Source organism: Nicotiana tomentosiformis, chromosome 4 (assembly GCF_000390325.3).
Source record: "Nicotiana tomentosiformis chromosome 4, ASM39032v3, whole genome shotgun sequence".
Taxonomy (NCBI): Eukaryota; Viridiplantae; Streptophyta; class Magnoliopsida; order Solanales; family Solanaceae; genus Nicotiana; species Nicotiana tomentosiformis.
The window spans coordinates 55,763,045-55,785,689 of NC_090815.1; positions in this window are offsets into that span (position 1 = coordinate 55,763,045).

The following is a 22,645-nucleotide window of genomic DNA, read 5'->3' on the forward strand; positions in this document are numbered from 1 at the left end:
GACTAGAGTTAAATCCCAGACAAGTATCTTGCACCTATCCAATCAACCCCTATTTTCTCCCATTGATATCGTCTTTGCTTACTCTTGTTGCAATTGTCATTAGCCAATAGTTTAGACTTTTAGTTAATTTTAGTTATAATCACACAAATCTAATTGTCTATCATCTTGGATAGCAATTAAACTAGAAGCTACGAAAATATTATTTAAATTCAATCCCTGTGGATATGATATTTTCTATACTATATTCAACTAGCCAGCATATTTAAGTGTGTGTTTTGCGCTCGTCAAGCAACAACCAATCAACTAGAACAACACCCTACTGTGGATGAACTTCATCGGGTTTATATGTACTTGTGGGCATGAGCACAATGCCCAAAAAAAAATTGTATCAGTACGGATAATATACTGAGTATGTAAAGCCAACATGTGAAACAAGGATAGAACATAAGAAGTACGAGGTCATGCTTTCAACCTGGTATCTGGGACGAGCTTCCAGGGGCATGAACTATGGAAACTATAAACCATGAATCATAGTTGTATGCAAACTTTTGTAAAATCAAGCCACTCATTTAGGGCCATGCAATAATTATAATAAATATTGGTATACATACCTTCAGGCACTCTTGGGGGCATATTTCATCACTCCATACCCGGCCTCGTAGAGGACTTGATCGTACCTGGCCACACCAGGGCTTGAATACCCGACCGCGTAGAGGACTCGGTCGTACCCGGCCATACAAGGGCTCGGTAACCCCACTTCTCACATCATCGTACCTAGCCACACAAGGGCTCGGTCGTACCCGGCCATAGGAGGGCACGGTAGTGTATTACATTCCATCTCTTTGTACCCAACTGATTAATGGTTGCACAATAGGTGTCGTACCCGACCGATTATAGCGCAACTCAGTAAAGTAAAATAGCTACATATATATAAGTTCAATGCAATAATAGTTTCACGAGATGACAAGTTAAAACTCAGAATGAATCATACTCTCCGACCACATGATACCAACTAGGAGCATCATACACTTTGAAACAAATGCAATCGGTGAGAATGAGAAAGAACAGAACACCATCATGTAGAGGGGAGAATAACTACCAAACCTTACAGTGCAGGAATCATTTAGAAAGAATGAGGGACTTACACTAACTCATGCCAAGAAGCAAAGTCGCCCTACATACCTTGTGGAAGAACTAACTATGCTTCTACGATGATTAACTTTGCCTCTAACGGATCTTCACAATTAACACCACCAGATGACAGATGTTACACCAATCGATTCTCAATTTCTTTAAGCTAAATCTTAATAGAACCGTCTTCTGATTAATTTAGGCTATTTTTGGAACTTCAAAGGAGGTGTGAGAACTTTTTGGTGAATTGTAGAGAGTGATAATCCTCGAAAGAATGATTGTGAATGAACTTTATTGCCTTTATATACAGGTACCAATCATAGGAATCTCTACCGGGTCCTCATGCAAAATGGGTCACCCCGCTTAAGCTGTCGTGACTGGTGATACTGCTGGCAAAATTTGGTTGCATGCAGTTGCCTTCTCTGCCCAGTAACGCATCACCATCTGATTGACCGTGCTAGAGGCCACACTTATCAAACTTTATTTTATGCGTGGGGTGTAACATCATGTCACGCCCCAACCTCGGGGAGCGCGACCGGCGCTCAACCGAGTGAACCCGGTCGAGCAAGCCTATTAAACCTTCCTACCCGACTCATTCATAACCCAAAAAGGGATAGCATCACCATTTGTAAAACCGGGGAGAGATCAATTATATAAATATATAAACGTTGCTAATTCATTTTCCTTATATACATTATGCCATAGTTGAGTTTTCATAATACAACTCGGTCCAACGACCGCCCCAACATACATACATGACCCACAAAAATGTCTACGGAGCCTCTAAGGATACAAAAGAGCAACATGACAATGTCGGCAACAAGGCCCCGACTATACCTCAAAATGTGAAAACTTATACAAAAGAAGGACTACATGACCCCTGGGAGAAAGGGGGCTCACCAAGACTGCTGTGAGGAGAGAAAGAGAGCACCACTATCTGCGATCGGCACTATTTGCGATGAAACCACCTACATCCATTCAAAGATGTAGCGCCCCCGGCAAAAGGGACGTTAGTACTGTCGAATAATACTAGTATGTAAGGCATTCACCAATCTTAGTAGAATGAACAGTGAAACAAAGAGAAGGCAGTCATAATAATCAATAAGTACTTCATAGAAATACAAAGAAAACACCGAGTAAGGATTACATAGTTTCCAATACAATCTTTCCATCTTCTTAGATTAATAATCTTTAGTGCCAAAGCCACAACTCACAATGCTATCGTGTTTTTACATGGATTCCGGTCTCGGCCCGACCGGCTAAGCCATCTCAAGTGAGACATATCCATATCCACAATGTAATTCAATAATTCCAATACAAATGCCACCATATGTACAACATGGCGTCTGATCTCGGCTCGATCAGCTAAGCCATCTCACTTGAGACATAACCTCTTTCAACTGTCCACTCAATTCACATTTCTTTTCCATCTCCATTACATGGAACAAACAACCTCATTTATTAAGTAGTTCTTGCCACTTGGGCACATTTTACAATTCAAATCTTTCCTTTTTTTTATTTGTTCGAATAACATCATCATTCATGTCGATAAGTACCATCACGTAAGGCATTTAACACATAAGGGAAGGAGCTTGGAAAATCATAATTACGTTCTCAAATAGCATGATGACATGGTAACCATCTAAAACAATTAGGGAACATGAATCTTTCAATCAAACACACTAAGGCAAATGATCCTAGTATAATCAAGTTGGAACTTACACCAATTATTCGGACACTAGGAGTTTGATTCTAAGAAGAAGAGAGTTAGCCATACATACCTCAATTTCGCTTCTTTGGACTCTACAATAATCCGGAACCCTTAGCAAACTCAATCTATTTTAGCAATATACAAATTGAACCCAGAATTAGGAAAACGTTCATGGCTCTATCTCACTTTCTTTCCCCACACTCTTTATCACACATGCATGCAAGATAAACTACCCTCATACTCATGAAGTATAACCCTAGTAACCCATTATAGATATGTTTGAAGTTTAGAGCTGGGGTGATGAAGCCTTACCTTTTAGGGCGAAGAATTTTGGTGCTCTACTTGAATATTTTCAAGGTTTTGAGTGATGATTGAAGATCAATTTAATGAAAACATAGGCCCTCCCTCTTGAACCCTCTCACTCTCACTCTAGAAGTATCAGAAAATGAGCTCAAAATAGACCTAAGGGGTATTTTAATGGAATAGGGGTCGGGTTTTAAATTAAGAAAAATGGTGCCCCGACACAGGTCTACTGTCGCATATGGGACCGCATAATGGTTATGCGGTCCGCAAAGTGACCGCAGAAATGGCCCTCAGGGGCCTAAACTTTTGGCTCAGGTATGCAACCAGTTTGCGGTCCGCATACTTGTTCTGCGGTCGCATAATGCACCGCAGAACTCCCTCCATAGAAACCCAAGAGGAATTATGCGACCGATATGCGGTCGCATAATCAACCGCAAAACTGTCCTCAAATTGGCTAAACTTACTGCTTCACTCTGCGGTCATTATGCGGTCCGCAGAGTGATTATGCGGCCGCATAATGGGCCGCGGAAATGCGTTCTTCTGCGAAACATTTTTCTCTCAGTCCGTAGGGTACTGTTCAATCCAAAAAGTCCGATGGCTTAGCCGATAGTAACGCAGCAATCTATCTTGGCACCACGAAACCCCGAGTATTTTGGTTAAAATTTTTACGGGTCCTTACATCCTCCCCCACTTAAGATCATTCGTCCTCGAATGAGGATCAAGGTTCACTTAATACAGTTTCAGTTATGCCACATACCATCAGCCCCAAATTTGCCTAACTTCCTAACTTCCTGAAAATTTCGCCAGAGTTTCCTTTGTATTATTCCTATCCTCCTGCCAGATAGCCCCCGAAGCACACCTTAGCAACATATATAGAATTAAATGACACAACAAAATGCAAAATAACAACATATATAGCTAGAAAGGAGTGTCTTTATATTAGCCGAACAAGCGATACAAACTTTAGGGGAAACAACTTCATAGAACTATTACATGGCTATTCAAACAAATGAGGGTACTTTTCTTTCATTTCATTCTCGGCTTCCCAAGTAGCCTGTTCGACTTGTTGGTTTCGCTATAACACCTTCACAGATGCAATTTCTTTGTTTCTCAACTTTCGGACCTGCCTATCAAGAATAGCAACCAGAATTTCTTCATATGACAATTCTTCACTAACCTCGATGGTCTCAACCGGCATAATAGCGGACGGATCTCCAACTACCTTCTTCAACATGGACACATGGAATACCGGGTGTACTAATGATATCTCAGGTGGTAGTTCAAGCTTGTACTCCACCTGACCTATCCTTTAAATGATTCTATATGGGTCCTTACACATCATACCCCCTCCCTCTTCGGAACATTCGACCTCGAATGTTGAATCACGACCCATCATGATGGATCTATTGTTGTCTCCCATAGTGTGGAATAAATGGGGGTACCTAGATTTCATATCTTCTTCAGCTTTCCATGTCATTTATTCTTTGCTTTTGTTTCTCCAAAGTACCTTAACCGTAGCAACATCTTTAGTTCGCAGCTTACGAGCTTGACGGTCTAAACCAGTCACCGGAACTTCTTCGTAGGATAGATCTTCTGTGACATGAATATCTTCAACCGGGGTGATGCAGTGTCACGCCCCAAACTCGGGGAGCGCGACCGGTATTCAACCGAGTAAACCCGGCTGAGCAAGCCTGTTCGATTATATTCTACCGAAACTCATTCATGAAATAATAGGAGATGTACTCCATTAATCAAACGCAGAAAAGATTTCATTAACAACTTCCTTTTTCATTCCCATTGGCAGCTTCCTTCATAATTTCCAAAATATTACGAGTTTATAGAATTAATGAAAAACATGATTTCCAAATACCAACATTTCTAGTTCAATTCCCCAACATCAACCACAACCCACGACCTGTCTACAGAGCCTCTAAATACAATAGAAGAGTAATATGGAAATGCTGTCAACAAGGCCCCGACTATACCTCAAAACACAGTACATGAGAAACAAAAGATACATGACCCCGAAATGAAGTGGGGCTCACCAAATCAGCTGAAAAAAGTGTATTGCTATAACTGATCAATGCCGCCTGCTGTAGAACCACCTGCATCCATTAACGATGCAGCGCCCCCGGCAAAAGGGACGTTAGTACTGCAAATAGCACTAGTATGTATAGCTAAAAGTCCTCTTTCAAAATAGAATGCCCATATAAGAAAAGGCAACACATAGAAATAGCAAGTCACAATCAACAATATCCAAATATTCAGTTAAAACATAATAATTTTCAAAATACGAACTTCATATACAATTTTGGTTGGGAGATCATTAGCACTAATATACCACCGTCTTTGTTAGCACGGAGTCCGATCACGCCCGATCGTCTAGGTCATCTCCCCACGGCCAATGTGGTTTGATAGGTGATGCGAAAGAAAGTTGTTACCAAGAGTAGTACCACCATGTGCATAACATGGCATCTGATCTCCACCCGATCAGCAAGGCTGCCTTCCCACATATGCCGTGCGGATTGACTTTTCCAATCCACAAAGGTTCCAGTTTCATCCCAATTAAGGGGAATAATATCATAATTTCCCAGAGATTCCAATTTCATCCCAAATAAGGGGAATAATCCCAATCCACCCCTACATCGGCACGTGTAGTTTCAAGTGTAGGCCTTATGACCCACCCTTCCTCGGTATTTCTACTGATACTCCCAAAAATATTTTTGATTTGATTTGCAAATAGAAATATCATAAATACAATTGTACTCACCTCAACATCTTTCACAGTATATAAATTCTCATTAGTATTTCCAGTCATTCACAACGACAATATTTCCTTGGCTCATTAGGCCATTCAAAAGATTCTTTATTCCTGGAACGATGGCCGTATTTCATATTCCACACTTTCACCTCTTTCAATTTCAAAGATTACCATCAAATATCAACATATAGAAAATTTCAGAAATCATATACTTCCAATCCATTTGAAATGGGAACATCAAACACAAAATGGTTTCTTCCCAAAGAATGAGGCATACCAACCAACAATAAAAACGCACATGAAAAATCATAAACAATTAATACACCATTTACTCTTGCAACACTCTTTCCCAGAATTGACAATGTACAATTTCAACACATGAGTATATAGAACTCGAATCACACTAGATATATTTGTAAAGAAAAGCATTAGTTAAAGCAACCACTAATGGGCATGAGTTGAGTACAAAGGCTTTTAGGCAATTCTATCTTCGAAGTCATTTGTTTAAACAATTGAGTCGGGGCTCATTTCATATTCTTTATAGCATCTTCTCAAATCATTTGCACTACTAGCCACAATCATAACTTAAATTCTTGGCACGTTGGCCACAATCTATATCCTCAATTAACTTATTTCACTTCCAACCATCTTTATAGATTATCAATAATAAGATATTTCCAAATCAAGACTTTAGATACACATATGAGCAATTAAGAGTCTTAAGAATATTGAGTTTTTCTCACCCAATTGGTATACTAGTTCTCATTTAAAACACGACTCAAAGCCACAACACTTTAATACGCAAACCATACTTTGAACATCTATCTTACGACATAAGGTTCATTCGGAATAAATAAGTTTATAGAGAATAACCCGAAATATAGAAGTTAGGAATCTTGAGCCAATCATACTTGATCTTACAGAAACATTATGGATATCTATTCTAAGAGAGAAAGTTTAGCCAACATACCTTGCTTTGAGATTTCCTTAAATTATTACAACGTTCCGGAAATTCTAGCAATCCCAATCTATTTTGAGACATAACAAAAATTGAACCATTATTAGGAAGATATTCATGATCTCAACTCATTTGAGCATTTTATCAAACACTAGATGTGCAAATCTAACTACAAGGTTCTTCTACAAGATTTCCTTCACTCCACAACCCAATCTTTACTTATTTGAGCTCAACAATCTTCCCACAAACCTTATCAGTACAAGCATGTATAAATAATGCTCTTATACCCAATAATCAAATTCCAAATCAACCATCTTTTACCCAAATTCAAAATTGGAAACTAGGGTATGGAACCTTACCTCTTAGATGAAGATCCTGTGATTAGCTTCCTTGATTCTTGAAGATTGGTATAAGATTGGATGATTTTAATGTTAGGTTCCCTCCTTCTCTCTCTAAAATGCTCTTACCTCTCTCTAAACCCCAAAAAAAATACCCCAAAATAATCCCCAAAGCCTATATATCAAAATGGGGTCGGGTTATGAAAAGAAGAAAATTAACCCTCCGAATTCAACTATGCGGTCGCACAATGGACCGCACAATTGGTGTGCGGGTCGCACAATTCGGTGCCCATAACTGGGCTGTTCTGGTCCGTTTTGCGACTAGTTTGCGGTCGTATAACCATATTGCGATCGCATAATGGACGCAGAATTGATCGCAGAATCGCATTCTGGCAGCCTTTGGTAATTTGGTCATAACTTGTTATAGGAATGTCCAGGATGAACGGTTTGAAGCATTGGAAACTAGACTTAAAGGTGATAGGTAATACACCATATAACTCTTCATATCAAGAGAGGTATGATCCTTTGAAGTTAGGTCTTATGCGAACTCACTTGAAACTTTATTCCATCATAAATATTTCAACTTGACTTAGCCATGGGGCTCTTCTTAGACTATAAACCATTCTTAATGCACCTCATACATATATTATCATGATCAATTGATATCATTCATATAATAGTCCTTGTCTACACATAAAATAATATAATTAGCGCACATCGACTTTCTTAATAGTGCTTAAGTACTTTGAAATTTTCCGGGGTGTTACATTCTGTCCCACTTAAGAACATTCGTCCTCGAATGTTTTACAAGTCCCTTATAAGAATAGATTTACCCTCATTTTACCTCCAACCATTTATACATAGGCACTTATGACTACATCGGTCTTATACATCCTTTCCCAAATTTCAACTTACTTATGGACCTTAAGATTTGGCTATCTTTACAAATTCTTAAAACTTTCGACATAGTTTCCCCTGTATTGGGCCTATCCACCTGTTAGATAATCACCAAAACCAACCTATCAACACATCCACAACTTGACAAAGCATCACCATGTATATCAACATCACAAATCTCATCATTACATGCATTATATTATCAAGAGTGATATCTCAACATGAGCTGCACATATTTAAATCATAACACATAGAAAGTACCTTTCAAATCACAATCATTTGACTATAAACTCAAGTGAGAACATTTTATTTTCTTAACACTTTTGGCCCTCAAGGTGGCCTCCTCGACTTACAGACTTCGCCATAACACATTAACGGAGGTAATCTCAACTCCCGGACTTTTCTAACAAGGATAGTAAATAGTTGCTCCTCCCCATCCAATTATCCATTAACTTCACCTTCTTAGATATAGACACATGAAACATCGGGTACACAGAGAACAATAATAGGGAAACATCATACCCATAGTTTGGCATATTTCCTTTCAAGATTTCATAAGGCCTAATGTGACTACATATACTTTACCTTCCTTAACAATTCACACAATATATTCATAGAGAAATCTTTAGAATAACCCATTTACTTTCTTCCATTCTAAATTTCTATGCCGAACACCCAAACTAAAATTTTGGCGACCTCCAACAATTAGTCTAAGATGTGCTAGCTTGAATATGACCATAAAATTTCTATCCAATATATTTGATCACGGGATGATACTTCTTCTTTGACATGTTTGAACCTTCAATCCCATAGGTTTACTATAAATAGGAACAACGAGGTTCGAGATTGGGCTAGAATTGTTTTCAAGATTCCATCAATGAGCTGAGCAAAGCATCTCAGGAGGTTATATCCTAACAGATATGAATGTTACTACCAATAGTGCTGACATGGTTAATCATTGTGATGACATCATTGATTCGACAAATGAGGCATAGAGTTTCCTAGTAGGCATTGATAATGTAGGGAAAATATTCATGATTATGAGATTTAAAAGAAATGAGTCATGAAAAGGACAACAATAATTGTTTCATTTCATATGTGCCTGTTCGGCAATAGTAGGCCTCAAAGAGAAATAGTTAAGTACGTGACACCAGTCGTCTCCTGGAGTGTAGGGAAAATCCGTTTAACTCGGAATGAGAATATTCTAGCACCCTGAATGTGATATGAGTTTCAAAATACATGAAGTTGCATTATGCTCTTAACAGTACCTAGCACAAGGAATCTATGCCACAAGCCTACAAGGATGAAAAAGAAGTCGAACACTTGTGATATTATTATCATTCTGACAGCTTAACCCCTTTCCGATAGTTGATCATATATGAGAGAACTAGAGATACGATAAATTTGTCCTTCAATTCAATATGCTCATCACAAGGCCGCTTAACTTTCAACCTCACACAAGTGGAATCATGTAACTAGGACATCTTAAAGTTGGGATGAAATCATGTATTGGTTAGTGAGAATGAACACTTTGCTATGAGCTATCAGCTATGAACACTTTGCCATAACAATTCTCAAGTTGCAATACTGGGCCACTTCATGTGCAACTACAATACTAGTAACAATGTTAGTTACTCACAGAGGCAGGATCTAGGTGGACATGAAAGTCATACTGAGATGGGCGAACAAATAGATCTTCCTGTGGTGAAGTTGTGAAAACCTCAAATTTCTCAGAAGCTTTGTGTGGACAAGTGGCCCCTTTCAACTGACATGTACGCACATGATAGGTGCTAAGATATGCTCTCATGTTACTAGACCGTGGAAAGGATTCATGATAATACTCACGAAGGAGTAGGGTGACTGTTCAAGCCATATGAGCCACATATACCGGAGAAAGAAAGAGTTGCTTAAGAAGGATCTCAATACTAGGCTGCCTTACAATAGATTTGATACCAGATAGGTAATCTTTATGACTGTGCATACATAAGCACAAGCGAGCAGATGTTATCCATTTGAATCAAAACATTATGTAAGAAATTCATCAGGTATAGTCCCTTGTTGAGAATTTAGGGAAGCAAGTGGGAAGTATTAATCCTAGAGTTATAACTCAATTTCAAGGACATAATTATAGAGCTCAATTCCACAGGAGGTTGTAAATAAGAGAATTTGTGATAGAGTGGCTTCGCGAATAATGCGTCTCGTTCAGAAAGTATGCAATGTTTTGTGATTCAACGTTTTGGTTAAGACCATATTTATGTAGGCCTCTTCAATATGGATGTACATATACAACAAGGAATATAATGCGGTGTTCATAATGATGTACTAAGGAGTGACTTACTTGATGACTTTAGATTGACAGGGTAGTACCTTAATTAATATCCCTCTACTCCACATCCAAAACATACATTAGTACCATAGTGACATACACCCAAATGACATCTCATATAATTCACACAACGAGGATTAGGCCCGTTAAACTGTCTCACCCCACCGACCTAATATTTACCCTTTTTGAATAAGTCATAAGAATCCCTCTTATCTTTCCTCCAGGCATTCACGGCGGGAGTAACAATCTCTATAATAGTTTTCTCTATGGGTCTTTGGAATTCCCCAATCCTACCACCCCTAACACGCTCCTGAGCATACTCACAACATGACGAAAAAATGTTCCCGCCTGCATATCGGGCAGACATGGCTAGGTGTACCCAACCTAGGGCATTTGTTCTTCTTGTGCCCCCTCTTTCCACAACCATAACATATTTCAGGAGTCTTTTAACACATCCCCAAATGGCGTTTCTTACAAATCAAACATTCTGACTTATTGGTATAAACAACCCTCTTTCGTTTCTTAGGTGCTCTTACCACATGATGCGGTGGCACAATAACATTAATAGGGACAAGGACACTTCCCTTAGCAACTGGTTCTTTCAATACCTCCTCGCTGCCTCGAACCCGTGGGTTACTCATATGGAAAATAAGACATGACGAGGAATTTAGCTTCCTACCTTGAGCTCTATCGCACGAACTGGAGTATCAAAGAAGTGTGAATTTCCTAAATGTCCAAGTAACCTCCCCATTATAGATGTGGTCGACAACACACCGATAAAAAGGACTCTACTAGACACGGCTCCGAGACATCCTAGGACACTTTAAAACCTTAGGCTCTGGTACCAAGTTTGTCACACCCCAATCTCGGGGAGCACGACTGACGTTCAACCGAGTAAACCCAGCTGAGCAAGCCTGTTAGATTTCATTCTACCGAAACTCATTCATGAAATAATAGGAGATGTACTTCATTAATCAAACACTCAAAAGATTTCATTAACAACTTCCTTTTTCATTCCCATTAGCAGCTTCCTTCATAATTTCCAAAATATTACGAGTTTATAGAATTAATGAAAAACATGATTTCCAAATACCAACATTTCTAGTTCAATTCCCCAACATCAACCACAACCCACGACCTGTCTACGGAGCCTCTAAATATAATAGAAGAGTAATATGGAAATGCCGGGAATAAGGCCCCGGCTATACCTCAAAACACAGTACATGAGAAACAAAAGATACATGACCCCGAAATGACTGGGGCTCACCAAATCAGCTGAAAAAAGTGTACTGCTATAATTGATCAATGCCGCCTGCTGTAGAACCACCTGCATCCATTAAAGATGCAGCGCCCCCGGCAAAAGAGACGTTAGTACTGTCAAATAGCACTAGTATGTATAGCTAAAAGTTCTCTTTCAAAATAGAATGCCCATATAAGAAAAGGCAACACATAGAAACAGCAAGTCACAATCAACAATATCCAAATGTTGAGTTAAAACATAAAAATTTTCAAAATACGAACTTCATATACAATTTTGGTTGGGAGATCATTAGCACCAATATACCACCGTCTTTGTTAGCACGGAATCCGATCACGCCCGATCGGCTAGGCCATCTCCCCACGGACAATGTGGTTTGATAGGTGATGCGAAAGAAAGTTGTTACCAAGAGTAGTACCACCATGTGCACAACATGGCGTCTGATCTCCACCCGATCAGTTAGGCCGCCTTCACACATATGCCGTGCGGGTTGACTTTTCCAATCCACAAAGGTTCCAGTTTCATCTCAATTAAGGGGAATAATATCATAATTTCCTAGAGGTTCCAATTTTATCCCAAATAAGGGGAATAATCCCAATCCACCCCTACACCGGCACGTGTAGTTTCAGGTGTAGGCCTTATGACCCACCCTTCCTAGGTATTTCTAATGATGCTCCCAAAAATATTTTTGATTTGATTTGCAAATAGAATATCATAAATACAATTGTACTCACCTCAACATCTTTCACATTGTATAAATTCTCATTAGTATTTCCAATTATTCACAACGATAATATTTCCTTGGCTCATTAGGCCATTCACAAGATTCTTTATTCCTGGCACGATGGCCGTATTTCATATTCCACACTTTCACCTCTTTCAATTTCAAATATCACCATCAAATATCAACATATAGAAAATTTTAGAAATCATATACTTCCAATCCATTTGAAATGGGAATTTCAAACACAAATGGTTTCTTCCCAAAGAATGAGGCATACCAACTAACAATAGAAACACACATGAAAAATCATAAACAGTCAATACACCATTTACCCTTGCAACACTCTTCCCCAGAATTGACAATGTACAATTTCAACACATGAGTATATAGAACTCTAATCACACAAGATATATTTATAAAGCAAAGCATTAGTTAAAGCAACCATTAATGGGCCATGAATTGAGTACAAAAGCTTTTAGGCAATTCTATCTTCGAAGTCATTTGTTTAAACAATTGAGTTGAGGCTCATTTCATATTCTTTATCGCATCTTCTCAAACCATTTGCACTACTAGCCACAATCATAAATTAAATTCTTGGCACGTTGGCCACACTCTATATCCCCAGTTAACTTATTTCACTTCCAACCATCTTTATAGATTATCAACAATAAGACATTTCCAAATCAAGACTTTAGGTACACATATGAGCAATTAAGAGTCTTAAGAATATCGAGTTTTTCTCACCCAATTGGTATACTAGTTCTCATTTAAAACATGACTCAAAGCCACACCATTTTAATACGCAAACCATATTTTTAACATCTATCTTTTGACATAAGGCTCATTCAGAATAAATAAGTTTATAGGGAATAACCCGAAATACAGAAGTTAGGAATCTTGATCCAATCATACTTGAGTTTACGGAAGCATTATGGTATCTATTCTAAGAGAGAAAGTTTAGCCAACATACCTTGCTTTGAGCTTTCCTTAAATTATTACAACGTTTCGAAAATTCTAGCAATCCCAATCTATTTTGAGACATAACAAAATTGAACCATTATTAGGAAGATATTCATGATCTCAGCTCATTTGATCATTTTATCAAACACTAGATGTGCAAATCTAACTACAAGGATCTTCTACAAGATTTCCTTCACTCCACAACCTAATCTTTACTTATTTGAGCTCAACAATCTTCCCACAAACCTTATTAGTACAAGCATGTATAAATAATGCTCTTATACCCAAGAATCATACTCCAAATCAAGCATCTTTTACCCAAATTCGAAATTGGAAACTAGGGTATGGAACCTTACCTCTTAGATGAAGATCTTGTGATTAGCTTCTTTGATTCTTGAAGATTGGTGCAAGATTGGATGATTATAATGTTAGGTTCCCTCCTTCTCTCTCTAAAATGCTCTTACCTCTCTCTAAAACCCTCAGAAAAACACCCCAAAATAAGCCCCAAAGCCTATTTATCAAAATGGGGTCGGGTTATGAAAAGAGAAAAATTAACCCTCCGAATTCAACTATGCAGTCGCACAATGGACCGCACAATTGGTGTGCGGGTCGCACAATGGTCACACAATTCGATGCCCAAAACTGGGCTTTTCTGGTCCATTCTGCGACCAATTTGCGACCGCATAACCCTTTTGCGATCGCATAATGGTCGCAGAATTGGTCGCAGAATCGCATTCTGGCAGCCTTTGGTAATTTGGTCATAACTTATTGTAGGAATGTTCAAATGACGAACGGTTTGAAGTGTTAGAAACTAGACTCAAAGGAGCAATAAACCATATAACCTTTCATATCAAGAGAGGTATGATCATTTGAATTTAGGTCTTGTGCGAACTCACTTGAAACTTTATTCCATCATAAATATTTCAACTTGACTTAGCCATGGGGCTCTTCTTAGACCATAAACCATTCTTAATGCACCTCATACATATATTATCATGATCAATTGATATCATTCATATAATAGTCCTTTTCTACACACAAAATAATATAATTACAGCACATCGACTTTCTTAATAGCGCTTAAGTATTTCAAAATTTTTCGGGGTGTTACATGCAAGATAGATCGCTCAAGTACTTTTGAAGCAAAGACACATGGAATATCGAATGCACTACTTCCAGTTCTGGGGGACGCTCAATCTTATAAGCCGCTTGACCGATATTCTGTATAACTGATATGGCCCAATATAACGGAGGCTGAGTTTTCCCTTTTTGCGAAATCTCATTACGCCTTTCATAGGTGACACCTTCAAAAACACCCAGTCTCCCACAGCAAACTCCAAATATCACCACTGATTATCTGAGTATGATTTCTTCCTGCTCTGAGCAGTCAATAATCGATCTCTAATTGACTTTACCTTTGCTATAGCTTGCTGCACTATCTCGGGACCCAATAACTTAGTTTCACCTACTTTAAACTAGCCAATAGGAGATCTGCACTTTCATCCATATAAAGGCCTCATATGGTGCCATCTGAAAACTGGCATGATAACTGTTGTTGTAAGAAAATTCAATCAGTGGTAGATGGTCCTCCCAATTTCCTTTGATGTCTAAAATACAGGTTTTCAACATGTCCTCGAGCATTTGAATAATGCGCTCGGCCTAACCATCTGTTTGTGGATGGGAAGCCCTATGGTCAATCCTTGTGACCAATCCTTTTTGAAATGACATCCAGAAGTTAGCCGTGAATTGTGTGCCTCTATCTGATATGATAAAAACCCGTACCCCATGAAGTCGAACTATTTCCTTTATATATAATTTAGCATAATCTTCATCCAAGAAAGTAGTCTTTACTAGCAGGAAATGGGCTGACTTAGTGAGTCGATCCACGATGACCCATATGGAATCAGATCTTTGGCGTGATCGTGGTATTTCGGTAATGAAATCCATGTTATTAACCTCCTATTTCAAGATTGGAATCTCCATATTTTACAGCAACCCTCCCGATTTCTGATGTTCAACCTTGACATGCAAGCAAGTGGGACACTGAGCGACGTATTCAGCAACGTCCTTCTTCATGTCGTTCCACCAGTATAGTTATCGAAGATCATGGTACATCTTGATTACCCCAGATGAACTGAATATAGATATTTAAGATCATGAATAACAAGTACCAAGAGGGTTGGTAAGCTTAGAAGCTAAATGAATTGAAGAAAATAAGTTTCGTCGAAAGTCGACAAGTTTGGAATGTTATAACATGTAATTTTGGGGTGAGACTAGGGTGCATAACATGATAAGGAGGTTATGTTATGAGTTATTTTAGTCGTATGATAGTCGTGTGTTACGTTTCGAAGTCCGGCGAGTTGTGGAACAAAAGTTGGCAAAGGTCATCACAAGTTACATTCATAATATGTCAAACATTAGGTCAAATATGGCATAGCTTTCCTCTAAATATAATAAGAATTACGGGGTGATCCACATATCAAATTGAATATCTACGAGTCTAGTTTCTAACGCATAAAACTGTTTATCGATACGACATAGGAGTAGAGAGATATTCACGGTTTTGCAAGATTGCGCAAGCAACTCCATATGGGACCCACTTTGGCGTGGATGACTCTCCAACCTTTAAAGATCGTGGCAAGGCTCATTTGGGTTCATTTTCTTCGACCCAACCAGACCCTATACTCTCCCAAAAACACTCTCAAAGCAGTATCCATGATTTTATAGTGAAAACCAAAGATAAAAACATGAATCAAACGCTAGAAACCCTGTCGTGCTAGTGAGTTTCTTGTTCTTCTTGTGGTTGCTGATTTTGGTGTGGTTACAGCTCATGTAGAGGGTTGTTTTAAGTGGTATATGTTTTGGATAATACTCTCCAAATTGTTTCATATCAACCCTATATGATTTCAAGTAGTTCAAAGCGATTCTAGTGTCAATAAACCTGAGGTGCTTGCTAGTTTCTCTTCCTTGTTCTTGTGGCTGCATTGGAAGGATACTTTGTGGTGAAGTAATCTCAAACTCAAGTTGTTCCATCTGTTTGAAGGTAAGGAACCTCTTACTCTACATGTACTTGAGTTTATCCAAGTTACGGCTAAGTCATTGCAACTAGAACTTATGAGATATCGATCGAAAGGCTTGTTAGTCATTTTGTTGATTGTTGGACAGTTTGGGAGGTTTTCTTGCAGCGTTTTATGGCTGAAAAATTTATGGAATAACCTGAGTATATTGTGTTGTTATTATCAACATTTTTCATAATATAAATAAGAGGGAAAGGGTTCAAAATATAGTGTTATTAGACATGCACTACTAGAAAATTGCCTAAAATCGTTCAGAAATGCCGACCGAAATCGATCGGAAAACTAGAAAAATCGACCAATTTTCGACCGACTTTAATTCACTGAAATTAGGCTAGTCGGTAATATAAGCGACTGGAGTCGGTTGCAATTTCTGAATGATTTTGTTCGGTCAATAAAATTTCACAAGCGATCAAAAAAGAAAACATCTGCCGAAAACAATCGACCGAAGTCGGTTGGTATTTTACGACCGAAGTCGGTCGTTATTTTAGTTATGCAATTAAAATATGCACTGTCTGGGAATCAAATCGGGATCTGTACTGTGGCAAGATACCATTCTACTACTAGACCATTGGTACATTTTGGTTTAATACTATCTTTTATTTTATTTGTACTATTTAATTACATTTTCACCCAAAAATAATCGACCGATTTCAGTCGATTTTATTAAAAATATAAAATTACCAACCGAAATCGGTCAGTTTTTTAAAATGACTAACTGAAATAATAGACCGATTTTGGTTGTTTTTTTGAATTTTAATTTTAATTTATATATATGAAAAACCGACCAAAGTTGGTCGGTTTCTTAAAACATAAATTTTGCGGGATGCCAAAATAGTTTCCCGCATTTTTGCGCCAAAACAAAACAGACCGAAGTTGGTTGGTTTCGTAAAGAAAAGTTGAAAAATAAAATATTTTAAGATACTGACAGACTTTGGTCGGTTCGGTCTGTTTTTTTACCGACCGAAGTCGGTCAGTTTGCCGCGGTCGGTTTTGGCCGAATTTCTATTAGTGATGAACCGAGCTTGTCGTTCGATATGTTATTGTGCTGGTTGTGTTCCATATAGCTACTGGTTGTTGTTTGGACTATTTGGTGAGTTTTAGTAACTTATGGGATGTAGTACAAATAGGGGAGGTGCTATCCGTTTTCTTGTAGAATATTGGTTTTGAAATATGAGAGTTACAACGCTTATATGATGACGACGAAGTCAGTTTACTCATTATAGACGTAAGAAGATCATATTAAGCTTGATTGACGATTGGAGAGAAGATTGAAAAGTATATTAAGGCAATTCCTTCTTTCTTTTGGCGTGATCTAAAGTGAAATGAGCGTAAACGATATGCTATTTCATAAGGGATCTACTCCTAGCAACTAAGGCTGCCATGTTGTTCTTTCTTTATAAAGTTATTCTAAGCAAGTATGTATGATCCTTGAATCCTATTGAGATTCTTGTTGATGGTATGGATGTCTGTAATGTTAATCGAAGGTGCGAAGAGCTTACATCACTCCGAAAGGTTTAGAACGTGATTCCATGAGTCCAGCATGCATTATACATATATGTATCTATTTTGCTCTACCAAGCCACGCTATAGTCGCGCGGATACGACACGTATTGTGCAACCACTATTCAGTTGGGTTTTATTGAGCTCCATGTGTCCGGGTACGATTTTACTGAGCCTATTATGGCTGGGTACGATATGATGATGATGATGCCCACATAGACGAATGTTTTTAAAAGTTTATGTGTATATATATATATATATATATATATATATATATATATATATATATATATATATATATATATATATATATATATATATGCATCATGCATTTCATGTCAGTAGCCCTCAGAGGCACTCAAATGTTACATATATCTTCTCTATCTCTCTTTGCATTACTGTTCTTATTTATGCTTTCATGCCTTACATACTCGGTACTTTATTCATACTGACGTCCCTTTTGCCTGGGGACGCTGCGTTTCATGCCCTCAGGACCCGATAGACAGGTTGATAGTCCTCCTAGTAGGCTATCAGCTCAGCGGAAGGTGTTGATGCACTCCACTTGCTCCGGAGTTGCCTATTTGGTCAGTATGCTTTGGAAATGTATTGATTGGTATGGATGTCATGTATATGGATGATTGTATATGGCCTTTTAGGCCTATATTTTGAGTGTACAAATGATCATTTCGGCCTTATAGGCCCGTATGTCACATGTATAAGTTTGTATATCATGTTGGGTCGTTCTATGTTGAGTATTCCCTTATGTTTTATTCTGGTTATCTCATGACAGTGTTTCTGGCTCATTTACCCATGATATTATGAAAAGAAAGATAGGTTAAATTGGTACTCGGTTGAGTAAGGCACCGGGTGCCCGTCGCCGCCCTTCGGTTTGGGTCGTGACAAACTTGGTATCAGAGCAGTTTTGTCCAAGGGAGTCTACAAGCCGTGTTTAGTAGAGTCTTGTTTATGGGTGTGTTGTGCAACACACTTATAAGCAGGTGGCTACAGGGCATTTAGGACCGTCACTCTTTTTTCTTACTCTAGATCGTGTGGTAGAGCTCATTTATAAGAATTCAAACTCCTAAATTCTATTTTATTCGTAATACAACGATACCTACATCTAGAAAGATAGTTGGTAAGAGATTGAATGTGGCTGTGGAACAGTTGAGTAAGAGGAACTCGATTTTCCATCATGCTTATGATGAGTAAATGTGAGGTCTTCAGCAGATTATGTGCGTACTAAGACGCGTAAGCTTCTTGATAAGGAGCCCTAAGGCAAGAATATCTATCCACCCATATGGTAAAAATAAATAAGTGAATCAGAAATTAGATACAGGTTTCAGAAAGTAAAAGAAGCAAGGTGAAGAAGGGTATGAGGTACCCAGATAGTGAAGATTATCAGTATTTACAATTCAGGCAGAGAAATATAAGCATTCTGAGTTACCTTCAACAGTAATAGAGGTATGTATAATTAGCCACACCCATCTCAGTTATGCCCTATGGGAGCTAACAAATATAGTCTAAGAGAAGGATGGGATATCAAGATCCAACTGGGGTTAGAGTAACCCAAAATGGTGGATGGATTGTTAGAGTTAGCTAACATTTTCGAAGGATATTGCAAATATGATAATAGTTCTCCTTGTGAGACACCCAGATGGTGCACTCTAGAATGGTGCAGTTAGAGATGGATACTCGAATGTTCAGAAAACTCAGAAGATAGGCACTTGAACCCTAGAAGGGATAAATATTTACCATAGGATGGCTCACATCACTAGTAAAGAGAGAATGTTTGGCGACCCGAAGGGCCAGTGAGATGGTGCAGGGGGAGCTAAAAGCGAAAGAATGTTTTGTTGAAGTTTTCAAAATAAAGTGATAGATAAAAATATTATCAGGAGAATAAAAAGAGAGTAAATGAATTATTATGAGTAAGATGTGATAAATGGGTGATAACGATAAATCAAAATATGAAAGGATGACATAGTCTATAGTCAAGTGAAGGAAAAGATAGGAGGTGACACTCCTTGAGACAATAAAAGAGTATAAGCCATAAAGTCATATCCTCATTTCAAGAAATGAGTTGGTGACTCCAACGTGATTACCAGAAGGAAAAGTAAGACCCCCAGAGTAATAAAAATAAATATGGGCTAGTGAACAAGATACATTGAACATGAATTGGGGATCGAAGATTTGATAATAGTCGACATCGTGAGAATTTCAGAGATTACATTCCAGCAATAATAGAATGGGCAACAGAAGAATAACCTTTAAAGGTCATTCAAGAAGATGCTTCCCTAAAGCAAGCACTATGAACAGAGTTAAGCTTAAGGGACTAAGTGTGTCAGTTACACTAGGTGTCACCCTCGTGCATAAGAAATTCAGTTATCCTTGGTACAGAAGGGTTACCGCAAGGAGAGTCAAATGTCAGTGAATATGTGAAAAGACACCAAAGATGTTGAGGTAACTATGGAATAGAAAAGTAAGAATGTGGTAAAAAGGCGAAAGGAATGAGATTACATTTATTCAGATCCTACAGATAAGTTACGACTCTAGAACATCATGCGAGCACGATGCTGTTAAGAGGCAGTAAGTGTAGAAACTCAACTATTTCATTTGTTAGTTACTTATGATGTCCATTAGAATTGTGTAACTGTTATTTGGCTTACCTAGCGGGTTGGGTTTGGTGCCATCACGACTAGGTGGATTTTGGATTATGATAGGTTGGTATTAGTGCTCTAGGTTCATAGGTTCTACGAGTCATGAGAAAGTGTCTAGTAGCGTCTTGCGGATCAGTATGATGACATCCATACCGATCTTTGAGAGGCTACAAGGCATCTAGGAAACTTCCCATCTTTCTTTATTTATCGTGTGGCATTGATTCAGCTTGAAGCATATATCTTTGATTTTCTTCCATCCACTCGTATATTGTGTGAGCGCTCGGTACCAGTTGTGAATCGACAGCTAATGATGTCATGGATGAGGTGCGAGATGTGTTCTCTTTTATTGTGGAGATAGGCTAATCTGGAGGACTTGAGACCAGGTTCTGACCGCAGCTTAAGCTCGGTTGTTTCAGTTATGCGAGTATGTGCTTTTGGACTTATATGTCTGGGGGCGTCCCTAGGAGTGGGATTGATGGCTTAGTGAGTGGTTGGATAGCTATGTAATGAGTATTATGTGATTGAGGAATATACTTAGATAGTTTGGATGTGACGAGAAGAGTTTGCTTGGGATGCAAAAGGACTATGGGTGCTTGATTTTTGTCTTGATGTGTTGTACAGTCACGAGTTTTGAGTGTGTTGAGCGGTCCTTTAGTTGCTTAGTTGTGGAATGAAGTATATTCTTATGTCTTGTTATCGAGTTGAGGCTCGGGAGGATATAGCAATCGCATAGTGGTTGTGACCATGATATGGTCATCGAGAGATGCCAGTTTGAGGCTAAGCATGTGGGTTATCTTCTACGGGGTGCTTAACAGATGTGTGATCCTTGTGATGTTTCTATGAAGAGCTTTTTGCTACCTAGTGGGACGCTTATATGCTGCAATTTGAGTTTGAATCAGTTGAGGAAATTCGCACGACTATCACGAGGATGGATATGCACTTAGAATAAGATTGAAGGTATTTTATGGCTAGTGCCACATGAGCTTATGAAGGATTTAGTTGAATTACAGTGCAAGGACATAGCAGTGATAGATTAATGGTATTGTGGGTCATCGGATGTTATGTTCTATGGCTTCGAGCCAAGTGGGGTTGTTTGTTAATTATGATCAGATTTCATGGTCATGCGTTATATCAGTTTGGGTCTGAGGCAGATTTGTTGATCAGTTATGAGCAGAAGGAGGCTGACTTCGAGGATAGTGTAGGGAAGGAAATTGCTGGATGCATGAGGTACTATACTTTATGGGCAAATAGAAATCTTGGAACGATTCGGGTTTATTATTCGTGGTGGACGTAGTGTGCATCAAGTAGAGATTCACTCGGTTGCCGGAAGGTGGGGTTACTTCTTTAGGTGTTTTTGGGTAATGGAGCACAAGTCATTTGGCTCATTTTGGCAGTGCATTGGAGATTAGAGCAGAGTAGGTGACTCTCGAGAAGGTTCTAATGAGTTCAAGATTCACATGTGGTATTCAAGGATATTCGAATTTGTGTATGGCTATGACTTGAGGTCTGTGTTGGAATGTGTCAAGACTCGCGGTAGTTCTATATCATTAGTGATTCTACATTTCAGTATCAAAGAGGTTAAAGAAACAGCTTCGAATTCACAGAAGGTCTCTTCAGAGTTGTTATCGCGGTTGCGGTACTATTGGGTGTCTAAAGAGGGAATACCGTGGGTTATGGGTCTTAAGACGACATGATTTCATGCTAGGATCTCTTGGGTGATCTTTTGGTTAAGGATCGTAGTGTACTGGCAAGGAGAAGTGTTAACTTGAAGGCAAGTCATGAATTCTACAAACCATGGACGATTTCATAGATTTAGAAGAATGCCGGAACTATCTGGTATCACCTAAGAAGGGTGCGCATTTCAGAAGGCGCACTGAGGTTTGACTTGCGGATGCTTGACTAGTATTACGGTAATCACCAGTTTGTTGACTATCGATATTCAGATTTTGCTACATGGCGCGGAAGACTCATGGGAGTGTTTCTCGTGAGATGATTGTGTGTGAGAGGTGTGTCAGTTATTTGAGTGGTGGAGTTGGGATAAGATATG